At 39.4% G+C, this 20,667-nt stretch overlaps 1 protein-coding gene across 16 annotated transcripts in view; it reads left to right on the forward strand.

Moving 5' to 3' along the window:
- The first annotated feature begins 244 nt into the window (after window positions 1-244).
- The window catches only part of NLGN4X (neuroligin 4 X-linked), a 203,171-nt gene continuing 182,748 nt past the window's right edge, over window positions 245-20,667 (forward strand). For 8 of the 16 annotated variants that reach the window (XM_083819355.1, XM_083819356.1, XM_083819352.1 and 5 more), the window contains exon 1: window positions 245-763. The gene's annotated coding sequence lies outside the window, so the exon portion shown is untranslated. Of the gene's footprint in view, window positions 764-8,579; window positions 8,688-20,667 lie in introns of all 16 variants that reach the window. The other 8 variants (XM_083819347.1, XM_083819348.1, XM_083819353.1 and 5 more) reach the window with 2 other exon arrangements.

Genomic DNA, 20,667 nt, shown 5'->3' on the forward strand with positions numbered 1-20,667 from the left:
GCTGTCTCGAAGGGTTAACCAAGACTGCACTTGCTGTATTGTGGAGCAGGAAGAGTAACAGTCCAAGCTGTGTGAGCACACAAATAACTCCCCCCCCCTCCCCCCCCCCCCCCCCCCGACATACACACATACGAAAACACGTTTATTTCTCTGTGTGCGACGTGCCCACCTGTTCAGCCCCCCAGGCCCTGGCCAGCCCTGCACTGACGCTTCACACGGGGATGAGATGCTCCTTGCGAGAGGCTGTGGATGGAGATACGGTTTCTGTAGTGATGGGGAGACTGCGGAGAGCTATTGGCTGCCGGCTTTGTAAATTTCATTCAGTTTGGTCCAATAGCAGGAGGAGAGCGCCTGGTACAGCCTGGACCTCTCTCCCCCTCTCCCAGCTTGCCTTGCCTTGCAGATCAGTCTCTCTCCGGCTCGGTCTCTCTGCATAGGCAATCACAGCTCCTGCTCGCAGACCCAACTCTCCCTCTTGCACTGATTGTAATTAATTTTCTGCCTGAATGTAGGTTGCTGACAAGCGAGAACGCGAGTTTCTTTCAGATCCAGTGTTGTTGTTTTTCCTATTGTTATTTTTAATTTTTACCCCCTTCGTGGTCGTTGCATTCCTTTGGAGAAGCAAATCGCGTTGGATTCCAAAAAGGAAAGTAAGGACCTTGTGTGAATAATCCCGGCTGCATGATACCCTGAGAGGATTTCCTGAAAGAATCTGGCTGTGTTAAAAAGACCGTTATGCTTCTGCATCTGTTCCAGTGTTAAGGTAGGAGTACCGGATTTACCGTTTGCGTGTTCATTTTCATTTTTTTCAGTTGCTTTTTTTTTTTTTTTTCACGGCGGGGGTGGGGGAGAGGTGTTGCAGTTGATACTCTGGCAAAGGGCGAGCAGTTTGCTGCAGTCGTCTGTGCTTTTACTTTTCCCATCATTATAAAGCGATACTTTCTTTCTGCCATCTCCACCATCATGCGTGATCTCGATGTCACATATGTGTATATATGCAAATGTATTTATTTTTTATCCGCTTAGGTCTCGACCCCCATAGCCCCCTTGCACCATAATTTGGAGGCATTTTGGTGCAATCAGCTATTTGGAAAGGCTCTAGGGTTCTGTGTGAGATGTTTACAAAGTAGCTCTGCCTTACAGCCGAATAAACAGAAGAGTGTGGAGGAGAGGAGGGAAAAATATCTGCAGTACCGAGAGAGAGAGAGAGAGAGAGAGAGAGAGAGAGAGAGAGAGAAAGAGCGAAGCCACAGTTTTCTGCAAGCGCGGAGAGGGGCTGGAGCAGTACCTCATGCTCTGTGTGCGCTTGTGGTTTTCAGGGAAATACAAAACCAACACGTCGGGTTTTGGTTAACCACTTCCCTCGCTGCCACCACAACCACTAAAAAGAAAAAGGGAACGGGGGAGGATGGCGGGTGGCGGGGGGGGGGGGAGGGGGGGGGCGTTGAGAACGAGGGAGGCGGCTGTTCAGAGGAAATCTTGGCTCTTCTTGGATTAAGCTGTGCACCCGCTTTTGGTTTAGCTATTCTGTGGTGGTTTTTTTTTTTTCTTCCATTTTTTTTTCTTTTTTTTTTTTTTTTTTTTTTCCTCCTTTCTTTCGTTCCTTTTCCGGGCTTGGGTAAAATGCCCGCTTTTGTGATGGGCATGGGTTCCCGCACGTGATGGAGCGGGGACTGGCACTGGGGAGAGCCAGCACCAGTATGCGCGGAGCGGCGGCGGCGGATGGGGGGAGGAAAAAAAAAAAAAGCAAAAAAAAAAAAAAAAAAAAAGGCAGAAGAAAAAAGAAGCACCCCCCCACCCCCACCCCGGCCGACAGTATATCAGCTTCTCTGCAAAGCTGGGGCGGGGGCGGGCGAGGCGGGGGCTGGCGGCGGGAGGCGCCAGGGCTGCGCCCCCTCCCCGGGGAAAGGCCGACGCCACCCCCTGCGCCCCGCCGAGCGGGGGCGGCTCCGTGGCCCTTTCGGACGCCCGGCAGGCGGCGCGGGGGGAGCGGGGGCGCCGGCAGCTCGACCTCCCCCCGCACCACATCACCCCCACCCCCACCCCGGGGAAACTTGGCCGCTTTCGGCGCTCGGCGTGGGGAAAGGGAGAGAAGTTTGTGCGGCGGTGGCGGGGCGCGGCCAGGAGGTGGCGGTGTGGGCCCGCGCCCGCTGCTCCTGCCGTCCCCGTCCCCGTCGATGCGGTGCCCTGAGCAGGCAGGACGCGAGGCGCAGAGGGAAGTTTGGCGGCCGGGTGTGGGAGCGGGGGGCTGGGGGAGTGGGGGCAGCGGGCTGGGGGCGTCCAAACGCCGCCAAAGGCAGGCTGAGGTGCGAAGGAGCGCCGCGGTGCACCTCAAGTGCGGCGGTCTAAACCTTTAAAGCCTTGGTGGTACAGGGAGCGGAGCAGCGGCGGATGTGGACGTTTAAACGATGGCTTTTTTTTTTTTTTTTTTTTCATGTATAGGCTTTGTGGGCGAACTGATGGCATGAATGCATGCACACGCTCAGATGGTTTGTATTTAAAAACAAGCCATCGCCACTTAAAAAAAAAAACACAACTCTTTAATCATGATTGATCAGTGTTGACAGCAAATTCTAGACTGACTTTTGTTTTTAAATGATTATTAATGTTAGGGGTATACCTGCATATTTTTAGAAGTAGGTGATTAGAAAGCAAAGCTCTGTTGGATGAATTTACAAGCAGTTCGACCGAAATGGAAATCTCTGGTATATTCTCTTCCTGAAACATCAATGTAACTGCCACCTTAAATATCTCCTATAAATGGAAGGGCAATAGTCCACATCCTATGGGACACAAATTAAAGTTTATTAATTATTAGAAGTATAAGTCTTTTGTTAGCACTAAAGAAGTAAACTTGTTTTCTGTCACCATAAGAAAATAATGAATTACGTCCATTAATTTTAATTCCTGGATGAAAGCACAACTTTGCTTTGTAGTGGCGAACTAATTTTATATGTCTAATGAACCCTACATTTAATTTTACTTACAAAATATGTATTTGATATTTCACCAATTAATAGCATCTATATAGACCTCTATGTAGGTAATACCTATGTGGATATCCTGGACCTTTTTTTTTTTTTTTTGCTTATACTTCTGAGTAACGGGTTATATGCATTGTTTTATGAATCATATTCCAAATAAACATTAAAGACTGAGAGCATGAAAACATGCCATGCAGTTTCTGGTAACTCAAACCCAGCAAGATCTATAGTGGCATGGAATTTTCTGGGAATATTTTTTTTCCATTTTTTTTGACCTACTTATTCTTAGCATCTTGAAATTATTACTCTTTTGTGTATAAATGGAGCTGTTATTGCTCTTTCTTCTCGATTCATATGCCTGTGTACCGTATAGGTGTAATTATATGGGTGCAATCATTGTTGGTATGCTGTATGCAAGTGCAACCTATTAAGTTGCACCAGGTATTATAACTTAAATTAAGTTTGGCATCCAAAACATATTGGTCCTCAAGAGAATTCTGATTCATGTCTAATTTATTTATTTATTTTCCTTTGAATATAAAAACCTTTTAGTCTTGATCTCTACTGTAAAGCATATATGTAGACAAGAAAATACATTTTCTTCCTTCTACGTTTCTAGATGGAGTGATTACTTGCCTGGTATTGTTTTGAAGTGAAGTGCTGTATTACAAACATGTAGACTGTAAATGCAAAAGTTCCTGATGATTTCTGTTTTTCAGCTAAGTCTGGTGGTCAGTGATGAAGTTTAATCTTTTTAAAGGCATCACAATGCATTCAAATCAAAGCAAGCCTCGTGGCGTAGCTATCTTTTTAGGTAGTCCCACATTCCCGGGTAGATTAATTTGCCTCACAGTTATTACATTTGGTAAATATCTTGGTCTTAATAGGCATCCTTTAGCTGAAGATCTGTCATGTAGAGATGAAGACACGAGGCAGAAAGAAAAGCTGTTTAACTAAAGCTTTGTATTACAGATATCATATAGAAACAAGGATTTGTTTCGCTTTTTTTTTTTTTAACAAAAGAGTGATTCAAGGAACATTTACTGACTGCTGCATAGAGGTTTGCACATTTGTTTTTGACAGGTTCTCAATACAGCCTCCTCTTGGCCTTTCAAACACGCATGCAGCTATTTGATGGCTGAATCACATAGTGTAAAGAACAGCTCCACCTGGGTAGGACAGGAATAAGCATCATGCTATAACCAGCATATAATTTAGTCATTCTGTCACTCGAAGACTTGTCATCGAGATTCAAGATCTCTTCAGCATGAGTAAGATTGGTTAGTTATGTGCACTGGATTATAAATTTGTGAGTCTTAAAAATCCTAATAAAATCAAAACATAAACATGAGCTGCAAAAATCAATAAAGGCTCTCATTTCCAACTGCAGCTATCCTCCGTCACAGTTCAGCTCAGGTGCATTCAAGCAATGTTTGTAAAGCATTTATGCTGTGAGCCATTTCGATCCCCACATCTGACAGGGTTATGTACTCAACTCTGTCAACTCTGTCACCTTTTAATAGTTCTCTAGTTCTCATTCTGTTTGTTTTAGAAGTCCTCAGATTGGATTTGGGGGGGCGGGGGGGAAGCCACACAAGAGAAGGCATTGCTGTCTAGCAGAGGAAAAATTAGGTTCATTGGTAATATTCTTGCAAAGTTATTTTGATTAAAATGAAGCACAATGTTATTCAACTTTTCACAACTTGAAATAGATTTAAGGTTAGAGAAAATTGAAAAATACAGTTTATAAACGGCTTGTAGTGAGTGGATTCAAAGGGTAGGAAATTATTCTGAAGATACTATATTCAAGCTCATCTCTCTTTATACCATGTAAAGTAGGAGGAATTCTTTCTGGATATTGTCGTTAAAAGTAAGATGTATATGACCCAGAGATACTTTATGTTTTGCATGCACAACTCGCGTGAGAATAGAAGCAGCCCTTCTAGAAGATGGCTTTTTATGTGAGATCCGCAGTGAGGCTTTACCACAAGCATGGCTAATTCAAACCAAATGCATTACCACATGCTGGAGTGATCCCTAGCTAAGCATGTTCAGATCTGTACTGTAATAATCTAAAAATAAATTGTAGTCACTGATGTCACAATGTATAATTCTTTCTTTCTGCTGTCTTCTATGCTGAGCCCACACACCACTTAGTGTCATAGGATGTATTTTGGTAAGAGCATACCACTGACTAGCTTCAGTTGAGGGTTAGGACTTTTCCATGCTTGTCTTTCTTCTGTTGTTTATGTACTCATTGAGACTTGCAACTTGTTGGGGAACTTGAGCCTTTCAAGACGTAAGCTTTGAAAGTGAGTGGCATTTTTTATTAGGAAAAATATTTGAGTTACAGTTGATAAATATAAAAAAATATTTATATCTGAAAACATGAGTACTGCATAGCTGTCACAATTTTCTCTTATTCGTATAACTTCATTTAAAAGTATTCATTTTTACTGTTTGCAGAGGGACTATTTTTAAATATTGCACAGATTGTAACAGAGTCATATTAAAGATTGTTTCTTTTAATGTAACAATAAAGGATTTGTGCAATATAATGTTTCTTTTCTTTGATTAGCCAACATCCAATTATATTTACTTCTGAAGTAGCTGACTTGATTTCTTATGTAGAATGAATTAAAACATTTTTATTTACTTTTATTTGATTTTTTTGTAATATAATGAATATAATGAGAAATATTTTTGAGTTTTAATTACACAAATCATTGAGACTAAGCCACTTCAATATTTCACCATAATGGACGATAGATGAAATGTGTAAGACTGTAGTGTTATGTTTTGATGGTAGTAAACTTCTAATAGTATATTTCAGATTTGCATTTGTTGAATGCAGTAGACAAAAATAGGTAACCTACTGCTTCTCAGTACAAATTATTTCAGAGGTAAGGCATTTCCTTTTTTTCTCCAAGTGCAGGTAGCCACTGTCATTTAAAAGAAGTCTACTATAGCCAGAAATGGAAGAGAAAAATCATAAATAGTCATTTGTTTCCCAAAGTGTTGCTTGAAGTAGTCTAATGGTTTGATTATTTTGAAAATACTTATTGGTTTAGTGTCTGCGTCGGTTACAGGCCCAATACAGACCTGGGGGGAACCAAATTTCAAATTGTTGGTACTGTGCTCTGTACTTTTACTATCAAGTTCATGGTCCTAGTACGACTGACCAGCCATGTCAATCAGTGCCATCATGTGGTGATGTTGTGATATCATTGCCAGACATCTCTGGGCTGGTGATCGAGATTCTTTAGAAGCTTCTTAAAGTCAGTTTTGGACTCTTAGTGAAAAATAGACAAGTTAATGGCAACAATTGTTCCTTCCAAAAACTGTTTAGAACTGTACGAAGTGAGCTCAAACAAATTACTTACATTTTCTATAACAAGATTTCTTTTAAGCTTTTGAGCACAGTTGAAATAGAAGTGGCCAAACTTTAATAACTCTTCTGTTTGGTATTTTTATGATGATTTTTTTTTTTCCTCCAAGGCAGCCTGTGCTGTAATCATCTCCAAAGACCTATTTTTTTTAAATAAACAAAAAATACATTATATGCCATACTTTTGCACTGTGATTTTGAAATATAGAATTTGGAATGGAACCAGATTATTTGTGTTTATTTCTATGTATTCATTTTATACGGACATTTTAAAATTAGATTTTAGACTTTTTTTTTCTACAGCCACTTGCAAAGTAGTTGTAGCAGCCAGTTTTTCTTCTATTAAATATTTTTTTTGCAGACATTACACAGAACTCTGATATTAAAAAGTGGAGCAGGCAATTACTTAAAATTTGTCAATAATATGATTTTTTTTGTTTCTGTTTGTTTGTTTTTCTGCATATATTTTATATATATTACTTATTCTCTACTACTTTATTTATAATTCTCCACAAATCTATATCCCCTGTGAAATATCTCTTTCAAGTACTTGGGCGTATATAGATACATGTTACAAAAAATAAAAATAAACATTTTATAGGAAATGTACTTATAATTTGACATGTGATCTACCTTTTTTTTGATTTGCTGTGAAAGATTTCCAGATGTCATTTTGAATTAAAAAAAAAAAATCATTATTTTGTTCATGTGGGACCATATAAGATCTAAGGTATATGCAATCTAATGCACGATAGATTTTTGCTCATTTTCTCACTGGATGTAACATAGACCATTAACATTAACAGACTCATGTAACAGGACCAAGGTTAACAGACCATTAACAGGTTAGTGTTACGGGACCAAGGCTTGTTGGATTCAGTGCAAAGATTTCTGTTGATTTCAAAAAGCTTTTTGTTACACCCTATGAGTAGCTGGCATTTGGATAAAGTACGTATGTAGTATTTGCATAAGACTGGCAACGTCATACAGCTTACGAGAACGTGTTAAGTTCTGCTGATAAAACTGCCTTATTTGAAAAATAATTAAAAAAAAAAACACAACTCAGTACGGTATATGAAATTACGTAACTCCATCTCTTCTTTGAAGAGCTTTTACAGGTGCAGATGATTATATACAGTAGAAAAGTATACTAGATGATGTAGGAGCATGTACTGTCTCAACTCTTGTTCTGTTGGTTACTGTGTTTGTAAAGACAAATGGTTGCACAGAGTTGCTGTTTTCTATGATTTCTTCCTGAAGTTTCCTGGATTTATTTTTCAACAGAAGCTGTGTACCTGTTGGTAATCAAACTAATGAAGTACAGAAATCCAATTTGTACACCTTTCCATACAGGGGTTCTCAATATCTGTGTATGTGCTGAAGAGGCAGGTTTTTTTAATTTCTTTTTTTGTTTGTTTGTTTTGTTTTGTTTCGTTTTTCTCCTTATCTCCCTACTAGCTTTGTCATATTATTATAGTGTGTTATATCCCTGGATTTTCAGTTGTACTGTTTCTACATTAGAGATTTCAATATTATTTTATAGGATATTCTGAGAAAAAAAAAAAGAATAAAAAAAACTCACCTTGATTCCAGAGGAATATTGGAAGAGGAGGTGATGCCCATGTGAATCATTGGTACATCTGCCATTACCAAAACTCTCTGAAAATAGTAACGAATAGGACTATTTCTGTATTTCATGGGATGTCTCAGGCATAAGCAAAAGAATTGCAGCAACACTGAAATGCTGATGGGCAGCCATAAGCAGCAGCTAGCAAGTTATTCTTGTATTAGATGTTCCCTTCACCCAAAATTTAGAGCAGATGGTTCAGCACAGTACTTCAGGACAGCATTCATCAGATAGAGCATTGCATCTCAGTCAAGTACGTAGTCACTGATTTGTTGGTTGGAGTCTCCCAAGCCAAATATGTCTCTATCAGTAATGTAATTATTGAAATGTCTTCCTGCTGCATTTTACATCATCTACATGAAAGCAAAGATAAGTTCTCAATACACAATGGAGTGAGGGGAAGTAGAACTTTCTGCAAAATATGCACAGATTGACCCCTATGGCCCCCTGCTACAAAAACCTTGCCATGTAAACCCACTACAGCTGTGGTGTCCAAGGCTGTGAATTTGTTTAACACAGCCAGCAGTAGGTCTGCTACTGAAATTAGAGTTGTTTAGTGTCTGTAGTTTCCAATCTGCAGGTGGTGAATTATGGCGCAGATGATGCAGATCCATTGGTCTTGACAGATGAAATATTAGTATTTATTGAAACTGGATATTAACCCTGGATCTGGAAGTCATGTCTTCAGGTAAGATGCAGCATATTAATTTCATGTTCATTGTAATAATACTTTGATCAGGTGCAGAAGTTATAGTGGAAAGGTGGACGTATTGCTTCCATCTAAAGAGGTTAGTTATTAAGAAAACATTACTTTTTTAATGTTGTATTTGTTAAGCCTTTCTTTTTCTCAAGACCTTGTATATGAACTGTGTTTGAATTATGACTTTTGAAAAAAATGCTTAGAGTTTATATCAGTTTGATGCCATCTTTACATATAGATAACATTTCAAATACAGTGCTTTAGGAATTTGGTAATGCAGGTCAGCTGGCACATATATATGAAGAATAGAGAAAATTTAAAGAGACAGTAAGACTCATAGAATAATAAAGGTTTTAAAAGACCTTCAAGATCATCTGGTCCAACCATCCCCTACGACCAATGTCACCCACTAAACCATGTCCCTAAGCATCATGTCCAACCTTTCCTTAAACACCCCCAGGGACGGTGACACCGACCCTTGGGGAACACCACTCATGACCAGTCACCAGCTAGATTTCACTCCATTCACCACCACACTCTGGGCCCAGCCATCCAGCCAGTTTTGACCCAGTAAAGAGTGTAGCTGTCCAAGCCATGGGCTGCCAGCTTCTCCAGTTTACAGGACTGTGCAAGACATTCTGCAATGACTTTTCTGTCCTGATCTGGTACAGAGGTGTGATGTTACTGAAATGCAATGAGTTATTGGTGTAGTTAGCTTGTAGTACTGTCCTACATTGAGTTGCCATGGTCATGGAGTAAACTGCAAGTGTAAGTGAAAGTAGCTGTCTACTAGAAGAGCTGTCCCATTTTCATTTGTTCTGTAATATAGCAAATAGATATTTCTCGTTGGAATTATCAGTCTGATTTCTCCATTCTCTATTTACTTTAGAAATAAAATGTTCTAGTGAATTGTCCTCCTGCTTAAATCTGTCTTGTCTAAGAGTTTTGGCTCTGGAAAACTGAAATTAGAACATGTAGTTACAATCTTTCATTTTCCGTGTTTATGCTTTACCTGCAAATATTCTGTTTCCTTTCTTGTCTCTTAAGTTTTTAATTTGTCTTGGTATCCCAGATCCCTCGCAAAGCTTTCTTCCATTTATGAGTTATTAAAGGTGTAATAATGGTCAATATGGTGGTGGCAGCTTCAAGAGGTAGAGCAAAAAACTCTTTTCTCATGAGTGATTTATATTCACATTTCTGATATGCTGAATTTGAGTGCCTTTTTGTAAAGGATTTCTTGTTCTGGCACTAGAAATTACATTAACAATATAGAAGTTACACAAGCAATGCTGAGAGAACACAAGATGGGAGCAATTGTAATAGTGGTAGTGTGCTGAATTCTCTTAGCTATCAGATAAGAATGGAAAGCTAAGTAACTCTTGAACTTGGTATATGAGTTATGATCACTGGACCATAACACTTCACAGAAACACCTTTCCATAGTAGATTTTAGTTTCTGTTTGCCCCTGGAGAGTTACTACTTGGCTAGACTTGATATTTCACTGATTTCTGAAGCCGGTTAGCCATGTTACCAAATAGTAAGCTGTTTTGTTGTTGTTTTGTTTGTTTTGTTTTGTTTTGTTTTATTTTGTTTTGTTTTCACAATGAATTGTATTGAGGTTGGAGAAGATACTGTCTGGAGCAAGAAGAGTCAATAAGGGTGGTGAAGTAATGGTTGAATTCCTTTTTGGAAGAAAATTCAACAGTAATGATGGCATTTTTAACACCATTTCTACCTCTTAAGACCTGAAAGCTAAGCAGTGAATGGAATAATTATGTGTAAGATGAGGAGACTTCATATTCTAATTTTTGCCTTTCCCTCTGTGCAAGATAAGGGATGTTTCTCAAATGACACCCATCCCTCCCCCTCTCCCCACCCCAAATTCCTAGCCTGGTTTAATGTTTATCCTTTTCATACTTTGTATTGCCTCAAGATGCCCTTCCTAGTCAGAGACTATAAATGTGCAATGCGTTGCAGACAGATTAGCAGTTTCAAAGAAAGGTTAACATTGAATAGGATTTTCATAGAAAAAGAAGAATGAGCTTAGAGGGAATGAGGTAAGAAGTAAGTTGCCATTGGGGGTAGATTCTCAAAACATATACAGGACACTCACTAAAGAAAAACTGAGAATGTAAGGCAAGTGTAGGAATGAGGGGATGACAAATAGGGACAGTAGAGGTGCTAGAGCAGGGAAAGTAGAATAGTGAGAGCAATGATAATAAATGTTCTGGAGAGCCTGTAGTAGTAAGATATCAGTCAAGACAGACTTACAAGAGGGATGTTTTGGAAGATCAGAGTTAAGTTTTGTCTGAGGGGGTGCAATATACTAGAAATAGGTTCACTATATGGATAAGAATGAAAATATGATTCTCCGTATCAATATCACTCCACAGGGGTATAGATTGTACTCTTTGAAAGAAAGTCTATTTTCTTCTTAATAATCTTTTAAAATATTTTTTCTCCAAATAAAACTAGGTATGAAGGGGGACAGGGTGGGAAAAGAGGCTTGACAGAGATGAGCCTGTGGGAGCAGTTCCAGGATTGTGGGTGAGGGCAATGGCACAGCTGAAGTGCATCTACACCAATGCACACAGCATGGGCAACAAACAGGAGGGGCTGGAAGCCATGAAGTGGCAGGCAAACTGTGGCCTACTTGCCATCCCTGAAATGTGGTGGTACCACTCCCATGACTGGAGTGCTGCAGTGGATGGCTACAAGCTCTTCAGAAGGGACAGGAACCTAAGGAGGTGCGGTGGCATGGCTCTCTATATTAGAGAGTGTTTCGATGCTGTTGAGCTCAGGGTTGGGAATGATAAGGTAGAGTTCCTATGGATAAGAATCAGGGGGTTGGCCAACAAGGTGGACATCCTAGTGGGGGTCTGTTATAGACTGCCAAACCAGGATGAAGAGACGGATGAGTTGTTCTATAAGCAGCTGGCAGAAGTCCCTCAATCACCAGTGCTTGTTCTCCTGGGGACTTTAACTTACCAGACATATGCTGGAAATAAAATACAGCCCTGAGGAAGCAGTCTAGAAGGTTCCTGGAGTACATGGAAGACTGCTTCCTGACTCAACTGGTTAGTGAGCCTACCAGAGGGGGTGCCCCGCTAGACCTGCTGTTCACGAACAGAGAAGGACTGGTGGGAGATGTGGTGGTAGGCAGTTGTCTTGGGCAGAGTGACCATGACATGGTAGAGTTCTCTACCCTTGGTAAAGTCAGGGGGGGTGGGGGGTAGTAAAACTACTACTTTGGACTCCCAGAGGGCTGCCTTTGAATTGTTCAGGACACTGGTAGGGAGGGTCCCCTGGGAGTCAGTCCTGAAGGGCAGAGGGGTCTAGGAAGGCTGGATGCTCCTCAAGAAGGAAGTCTTAAAGGCACAGGAGCAGGCTGTCCTCATGCCCCATATGATGAACCGGTGGGGCATGGCTGAACAGGGAAGTTTTGCTGAGTGTCCAGGAGAAAAAGAGAGTTTATGTCCAGTGGAAGAAGGGACAGGAAACTTGGGGAGAGTACAAGGAAGTTGCCAGCATTTGCAGAGAAAAAAATCAGGAAGGAAAAAGCCCAGTATGAGCTCAACCTGGCCACTATGGTAAAGGATAATAAAAAATGCTTTTATAAATATATTAACAGCAAGAAGAGGGCCAAGGAAAAACTCAATTCTTTACTGGATGCAGGGGGAACATCACTACTGAGGATAAGGAAAAGGCTGAAGTTCCTAATGACTTCTTTTTATCTGTCTTTACTAGTCAGACCACTTATCTTTGGGGTATTCAATCTCCTGATCTGGAATTCTGGGACAGGGAGCAGAAGAAATTCCCCACAGTTCAGGTGGAAACAGTCAGAGACCTGCTGCTCCACCTGGACTGTCACAAGTCCATGGGGCCGGATGGGATCTACCCAAGGGTACTGAGGGAGTTGGCGGATGTGATTGCTGGGCTGCTTTCCATCATCTATCAGCAATCATGGTCATCTGAATAGGTCCCAGATGACTGGAGACTTGCTAATGTGATGCCCATCTATAAGAAGGATTGTAAGGAGGACCCAGGGAACTGCAGGCCTGTCAGCCTGAACACAGTGCCAGGAAAGGTGATGGAACAAGTCATCTTGAATGCAATCACATAGCATATGTGGGACAGCGGGGGGATCAGGCCCAGCCAGCATGGGTTCATGAAAGACAAGTACTGCATGACCAAGCGCATCTCCTTAAATGACCGGGTGACCCATCTGTTGGATGAGGGAAAGCCTGTTGACATGGTCTACCTAGAATTCAGCAAGGCCTTTGACACAGTCTCCCACAGTATTCTCCTAGAGAAGCTGGCAGCCCATGGCTTGGACAGATCCACTCTTTGCTGGGTTAAAAACTGACCGGATTTCCGGGCTCAGAAAGTAGTGGTGAATGGAGTGAAATCCAGCTAGTGACTGGTCATGAGGGGTGTTCCCCAAGGATTAGTGTTGGGCCCACCCTCTTTAGTATCTTTACTGATGATTTAGACGAGGGAATTAAGCTCACCCTCAGTAAGTTTGCAGACAACACCGAGCTGGGGGGAAGTGTCGATCTGCTGGAGGGTAGGAAGGCCCTGCAGAGGGACCTGGACAGGATGGATCGATGGCCAATGGGATGAGGTTCAACACGGCTAAGAGCTGGATCCTGCACTTTGGTCACCACAACCCCATGCAATGCTACAGGCTTGGGGCAGAGTGGCTGGAAAGCTGTGCAGAGGAAAAGGGTCCGAAGGTGTTGATTGATGCTTGTCTGAACATGAGCCAGCAGTGTGCCCAGGTGGCCAAGAAGGTCAACAGTATCCTGGCTTGTATCAGGAATGGTGTAGCCAGCAGGGCCAGGGAGGAGATCATCACCCTGTACTCTGCTCTGGTGAGGCCGCACCTCGAGTGCTGTGTTCAGTTTTGGGCCCCTCACTACAGGAAGGATATCAGGGCCCTGAAGCGTGTCCAGATGAGTACAAAGGCTCTGGTGAAGGGTCTGGAACACAAGTTTTACGAGAAGTGGCTGGGGGAACTGGGATTGTTTATTCTGGAGAAGAGGAGGCTCAGGGGAGACCTTATTGCTCTCTACAACTACCTGAAACAAAGTTGTGTGGAGCTGGTGGTCGACCTCTTCTCGCTAGTTAACTAACTAGTGATAGGACTAGATGGAATGGCCTCAAGTTGCACCAGGGGATGTTAGGTTGGAAATGAGGAGACATTTCTTCTCAGAAAGAGCAGTCAGGCATTGGAATGCCTAGGGAGGTGGTGGAGTCACCATCCCTGGGGGTTTTTAAGGAAAGGTTGGACATGATGCTTAGGGACATGGTTTAATGGGTGACATTGGTAGTAGGGGATGGTTGGATCAGATGATCTTGAAGGTCTTTTCCAACCTTAATGATTCTATGATTCTATTAAAATATCACTTTTTTTTTTTTAAAGGAAACTATATTCACTGTGAGTTTACTTCTATTTAGGAACCTTTTATCTTATTTTTTCTCAATTATAGTAAAGCACATTTTTGGTTTCATTTTTTCATTTCCAGATACATGCTTTGGAGGGGTTTTGTTTTGTTTTTGTTTATTTGCTTGTTTTTCCAATATGGCAAATGTAATTATTCACCTGCAGGTGTTGAGATAAACTAGTCTTGCAGAGAGTTAAGTGCACAATGTGAAGAAATTTACTTTATATAAAGACAGGCTTATCAAGCTATGTGGGTTTTGATGGTTCTGTCACTGGTACATAGAAAACAGTAGAAAATTAGTGTAAAATTTATCTTCATCCTACTCAAGTACATCACTCAAAGATGTTAAGGTAACAGTTGATGAAGATTCTGTGCATAGGCTGCTGTACCATTACTTCACACTTAAGTTATATTTCATAGTTACAAATATTCTTTGTTCACCTTTTCAGACAAAATAACTTGACATGCCTCTGCCCAGCCCAAAATCTTGTCTTTTAAAAGAGTAGATCTTTGATGACATCTAAAATCAGGCATCAGTTTTTCTTCAGATTATGCAGAGTACCAACCTTTCTTTCATGTTCTTAACAAGCTTCCCCCATGCACATAATGGGACATAATGTATACAAGAGCCACTTTTTCTTCGCTTACTGTAAGCTGTATATTTGAGAGAGAAAAAACATGACTAAGTTCTCATTAGCACTGTTTTAATATTATTTTTTACTATTGTCTTCGGTGGTGCTGTACCTGATATTTGACTGTCTAGAAGTATGAATTTAGTGCTAAAAAAAAAAAAAGAGATTTATCTTTTTGCAGCTAACATCTCATCATTTATTGTATTAATTTGTTAGATACCTCTTTTCAACTGAGAACTTGTTCTCTGTGCAGTAAATTGTTTACCAGCCAGCCATATATGTTTGCCCTAGTGAATGTAAGTGAAATGGTCCATCACAAATTCATTTAATTGCATTAACTGTCTTGACATTGTAACTCTGAAAAGCTAAGAAAAGGACAGAAATTGTTGAAAATGAGATTCTTAAACATGACACACATTTTACTGTGTAAATAGTCTTAGTATTTAAGCTAATGATTTTTGAAGATAAAATTCTGTTATATTTATTTGACTCCATTAGATGATTCTTGTTGAACAGGAGGATTGTTTAATTAGTCAGGTGGAAATATTTTAAATTCCAAATCCATGCTAACTCTTTCAGTACTTTCTCAAATTTTGTGTTTAGACAGGTGGAAGTTTCGTGTACGGGAGGACAAAACATCAAATGGAGGAGGAAAAAAATTCCCCTACATCCTACTTTATTACCTTATACCATACCATTTTTTTCTCTGCTTGGACATGTACTAGGATTGATTATTTATAGGGCACACTTTCTATGAATAAATAAACACTAAATTTTATGTAAAGAGATAGCTCAGAAGAAGTTTTCTAGAGAAGATTGATAAAAAGTTTGGATGAAGAGGAGCTCTTTTTTTTTTTTGTAGAGCAATATTTTTTCTTTATTTCAGAAAGAAACATTTTAAGATACACAAAAAAAATAGAAAAAAAAGGTTGAAGAATGTAGGCTTTTTCTAGACTGTTACATGCTTTTCAGAGTTTTTCATAAATCTTTGGGAATCTTTTTTTTTTTTGGGGGGGGTGGGGTGGTGAGCAAAGGAATCAATGAATCAATTCCTTGTATTTTCTTTTTATTTTAATTGACATATGTTCTGTATCAGGGAAATGATTTTAAGATATCTAGACTGAAAAAAACCCACACCACACCGCCAATGATAACTAATAATTAAAATAGCAACAGCACTCATTCCTGCCTCAGAAATGCACAAGGGGAAAAAGGGCAAGGGAGGGGAGGGGAGGGGAGGGAAGGGAAGAGGAAAAGAGAAGAGAAGAGAGAAAAGAGAAGGAAAGGGAAATGGAGAGGAGAGGAAAGGAAAGAAAAAAGAAAGGAAAGGAAGGGAAAAGAAAAGAAGAAAGGAAAAGAAAGGAAAGGAGAGGAGAGGAGTATGAGAACAGGAAGGGCAAAATACTGATATGCAGGCTCTGGAAAACTGCCTCAATGGCTTAGGGAGAAGCTTACAGAGCTGCAAATTGCAGGCCCGTAGCACTAATAATGCTAAGTGCTAGTGTATGTAAGGCAAAATATGTCTTAACAGCATTCAAGAATCAAAAATTTCTATTAGACCACATAAGCCTAAAATTGGAGATATGAAAATTAGGATAGTATAGACATAGCTTAGGACTTTCTCCTGAATATTGCCTTCCCCTTCCACAACACCCCCCTGCCCTTCCTTCCCCCCCGCCCCCCCCCAAAAAAAAAAAGGGCAAAAAGAAAGCAAAAAGAATTCATTTAGCTTGCTCCAGACAATGGCACAGCATAACAGTACAATATACAACAAAATGTAACATTTTTTTCAAAATGCGTGGTGACTTTGTGTACTCTTATAACTTCTAGTATTTCATAATGTATCCTTTGGAAGAAAGGGGCTTCTCTCTTCCTAAAGCAATATTATCAAACAGTAATTGCCACAGTACCTTTCAATGTAGTTGAATTTGAATCATCACAGAATTGCCCAATATCCACAGTACCCAATGCCTTAAGGTATTCTGAAATACAAAATTTAGCCACAGGCATTAACAACACATACAGAGATTGCTGTCAGATCTTGGTGCTATTCCCAGAAATGCTACATTCAGAACGCTGTACTTTGAGGAATGTTGTTGCAGGTTCAGATGGCTAAATTCATTAGAGGCTGAGGTGGCACAACAGGGACTACAGATTTATCCTTGATGCTCTTGGATTTTATAATGGTGAAAAAAGAACAATTGCCCACAGAATTTCTGGAGCCAGATACCAACCAATTCAGTCTTCCAAACTAATCCCAATGGTTTACTTTGTTGTTGTTAATGCTGATTTTTTCCCATCATATCTTTAAGCTTAGTTGCTGTTTCCTTTCCAGAAAAAAATTAGGCATTGAAGGAATGCAAATGTTTCTTAATAGTCCAAGTAACTACTTCAGATCATGAGCACAGTAGGCCTACTACTTATTCAAACTACTTATGAAACTACTTATTCTTAGAAGTTAGCTGTTGTGAACTGAGGAAGCTGAGGAATAATGACTGTACAGGTTGTGGACTCTTCTGTCATGAGAATGGAAAACAAACAACAGAAACAACAACAAAAAACAACCAACAACACCAAACACCTCCCCGCCCCCCACCCCCTTTATATTACTATATGCCTCACTTATTGATTAGTACTTGACAAAAGATCTTTGCAGGGCTCCTATACCATTTTCCACTGTGAACAATACACATGCTCAGTACCTCCATAATATCAAGACTGTGTTAAATAACTTTTATCAAATACATATTGAATATATTGCACAAACTAGGAGAGCTAGTAAGGAAGGTATTATATTTTTAGGTCTACATATCTTAGATAATCGTTCGTTCACACATGCATATACAACCTCTATATCAAAAGTTTCACACTGACTTTTTCCTGTACCTGTATCAGTGAAGCTTGTTGGTGTGAGATACATATAGACCTTGGGTATCTGTGACTTTGCTTCTCAGAAATGAGCAACTTTCTCCCAGAGACACGTTCAGTGGGTCAGTGAGAGCTCTACTCATCAGTCAGTGCCCTTGGTTTCTTAAATCAGATTTTTATCCCACTCGTTTGGCTCAGACCAGATCACTGAAAACTAGTACAATAGTTCTGAAACTCCTGGAAAAGCAGTGTTTTTGTTATTGTTGTTAGGAAAATCTGTAGCTAAGTCTAACAGCTGTTAACTTTCCTCCAGTGTAGATACTATGAGACACTGACCAGATTGACCCTCTAGCAGAATCATTAAAAGTATCTGCAGATGCTTGGCAAGATTTTTCTAAGATTTTTACAGAAAGACCTTGCTTGAGTCCCCATGTGGAGCAGTTCATCTTGCATAACACAGAGGCCTTCTTTCAAAGCTTTAGACAGCTGTGTGCAAACTAGCTATTCTAGGCTGTCCTTACAGATTTTTGTTTTTGTTTTTGAAAAAATAAGAACTTTGGGATGCATTTTTCCTGTTTTAAGGCCTTCTTTAGAATAAGATTAAGCATTTATTATTAATGTGTATAGGTCATAAATTAATTTGACCAGATGAATCCTAGTCAATGAATATAAATTTGACCTTCTTCCACAGACTATATGCTGCTGTTTTGCTGTTTTAAGGCCTTGTCTGAAACACCCATATTATTTCTGGAGCAATAGGCAGAGGTCCCTTACAATTGCAGTTCATCATTATTTCTGTTATATATTCTGTTACAGGTCTCCTTTTAACATAACAGACAGCTCTTTTCATGGCAATAGAGTTTTTGATATTTGTGACATTTTCAGACACATTTTTCTTATGAAGGTGTGGTATTGTTGGATGTCTGATATGCTTGAATGCCATCGATTGTCTGGGCTCTAGCCTTAATTTGAAGTTGTTACTGCACGTATTAGAGGCCTGAATGATCAGAATATTGCCCTTTTTGAACTTTTGATGGTTAGCAGGTTTTTTCACAAGTTTGTTGGGAGTTGTTATTGGTGTAAAGAAACCTCCTTCTTCCATGCAAAATTTTCATTCAGTGGTTTTAGTCACGTGAAAAATAGAAGCTACTCAGTTATGATGGATACAGAGAGCATTTGATGTGATGGTCATCTACCAGTGCATTCTATGTGTGACATACTATTGCAAAAATATGTATCAGTGTTTCATAAGGTTTTCTATTATTCTGAATTGTAAAGGTGTGATTTATTTGTTTGTTTGTTTGTTTGTTTATTTATTTATTTTTAGTAGGCATAACATCTATTGGAAATAATTATGACGTTTATCTTTTACTGCGGTTGAGGCTTAAGGACTCAGACTACTATCTCTACTTCACTTGCAAGTTTTGCTAAGCAGAAAATAGCAGGGAAGACTGATTTTTTTCTGGGTGGGGTGGGGTGGAGGTGAGTGGTTAAGAACACTTTTAGAGAATGAAGTTTAAATTACAGTTACTGGAAATTTCATAGATATTTCAGAGGGAAAATCCTCATATGAATTGTCTGCCTAAATACATTTCATTCCAGACATAAAATTTAAACTTTCAAAATCAGCAACAAAGCAAATAGTTTCCACTTCTAGCCAGTCCTGACTGTTTTAAACCTCAAACTTTTAGAAGACAAGCTTCACTACTTATAATCATGGTTGAACACAAATATTAACATTGCATAACTTTAATTAATGACAAATATTTCAACCCTATTTATTTTTTTTTACAAATTATACCAACCAAGGGAATAGATAATTTTTTTTTTTTTTTCAGCACAGGGTCTCTCAGTTTGGTAGAAACAGTTAATACTTCTCAAATAGAAAAGACTAATGGATTTAGATGTTTGGATTTAATACATTAGATTATTTTTTTTTAATAAAAACTTTTCAAAGTTCTATGCAAGAGCATATATATATATATATATATATAGTAGAATTACTGAATAGTTTGGGTTTGAAGGGACTTTAAAAATCACTTACTTCCAAACCCCCAACCCCCCTGCCATGGGGCAGGAACACTTTCCACTAGACCAGGTTGCTCAAAGCCCCATCAAATCCGGCCTTGAATACTTCCCGAAATGGGGTATCCACAACTTCTCTGGGCAACCTGTTCCAGTTCCTTACCACCCTCAGCGTAAAGAATTTCTTCCTTATATCTAGTCCAAATCTAACCTCTCGTAGTTTAAAGCCATTACTCCTCGTCCTGTCACTACAATCCCTGACAAAGAGTCTAACTTTCTTGTAGGCCCCCTTTAGATATTGGATATATACTTCATCTCTTTTAAATGTTTGGTGTTTTTTTATTGCCAAACAAAAGTTTACTTGTATCCACTTGATAACCTTGAAATGCTTTCATGAATACATTATTATTATTATTATTATTATTGTTACATAAGTGATAAAAATAAATTAGAAAAAAATGAAAATTCAAATTCTGAAAAACATAACCATCTGTTCATTTACTGTGAATATCTTTCTCTTGAACATCAGCTGGGGGGGGGTGTTTTTGTGAAGGCAAACATTTCAGTTAGATTTTTTTGTGAAACAAAGAATTTCTTTGGGCGTAGATAATCAGACAGTGATTATTTCTGTTCACATGTTTGGAAGTGGTTACATAGCAAGAATCTCATTTCAAAGGAAGATTATCTATGTGTTCTCTATATAGGGTTCTTTCCCAATATCTCAATTTCTGTTGCTACTTCTGAGAACATTATCTGAACAATTTTAGGCTTTCCCTAAAATAATGCAAAGTTAAGAGCTTTATTAGCAAAAACACTACCATCACCACCACCGAAGCTTTTGCCATGATAACCTATGCTATACTGATCTGATTTAGTTCTTGAATTATTAAGTAAAACTATCTGATAATTACAACAAAGGCATTTATTATTTTTCCATCTGTGAGTCTCAATTGCACCTTAAACAGACTGATAGAATAAAAAGGAACTGCAAACTG

The sequence above is a fragment of the Anser anser genome (assembly GCF_964211835.1).
Source record: "Anser anser genome assembly, chromosome: 1".
Lineage (NCBI taxonomy): Eukaryota > Metazoa > Chordata > Aves > Anseriformes > Anatidae > Anser > Anser anser.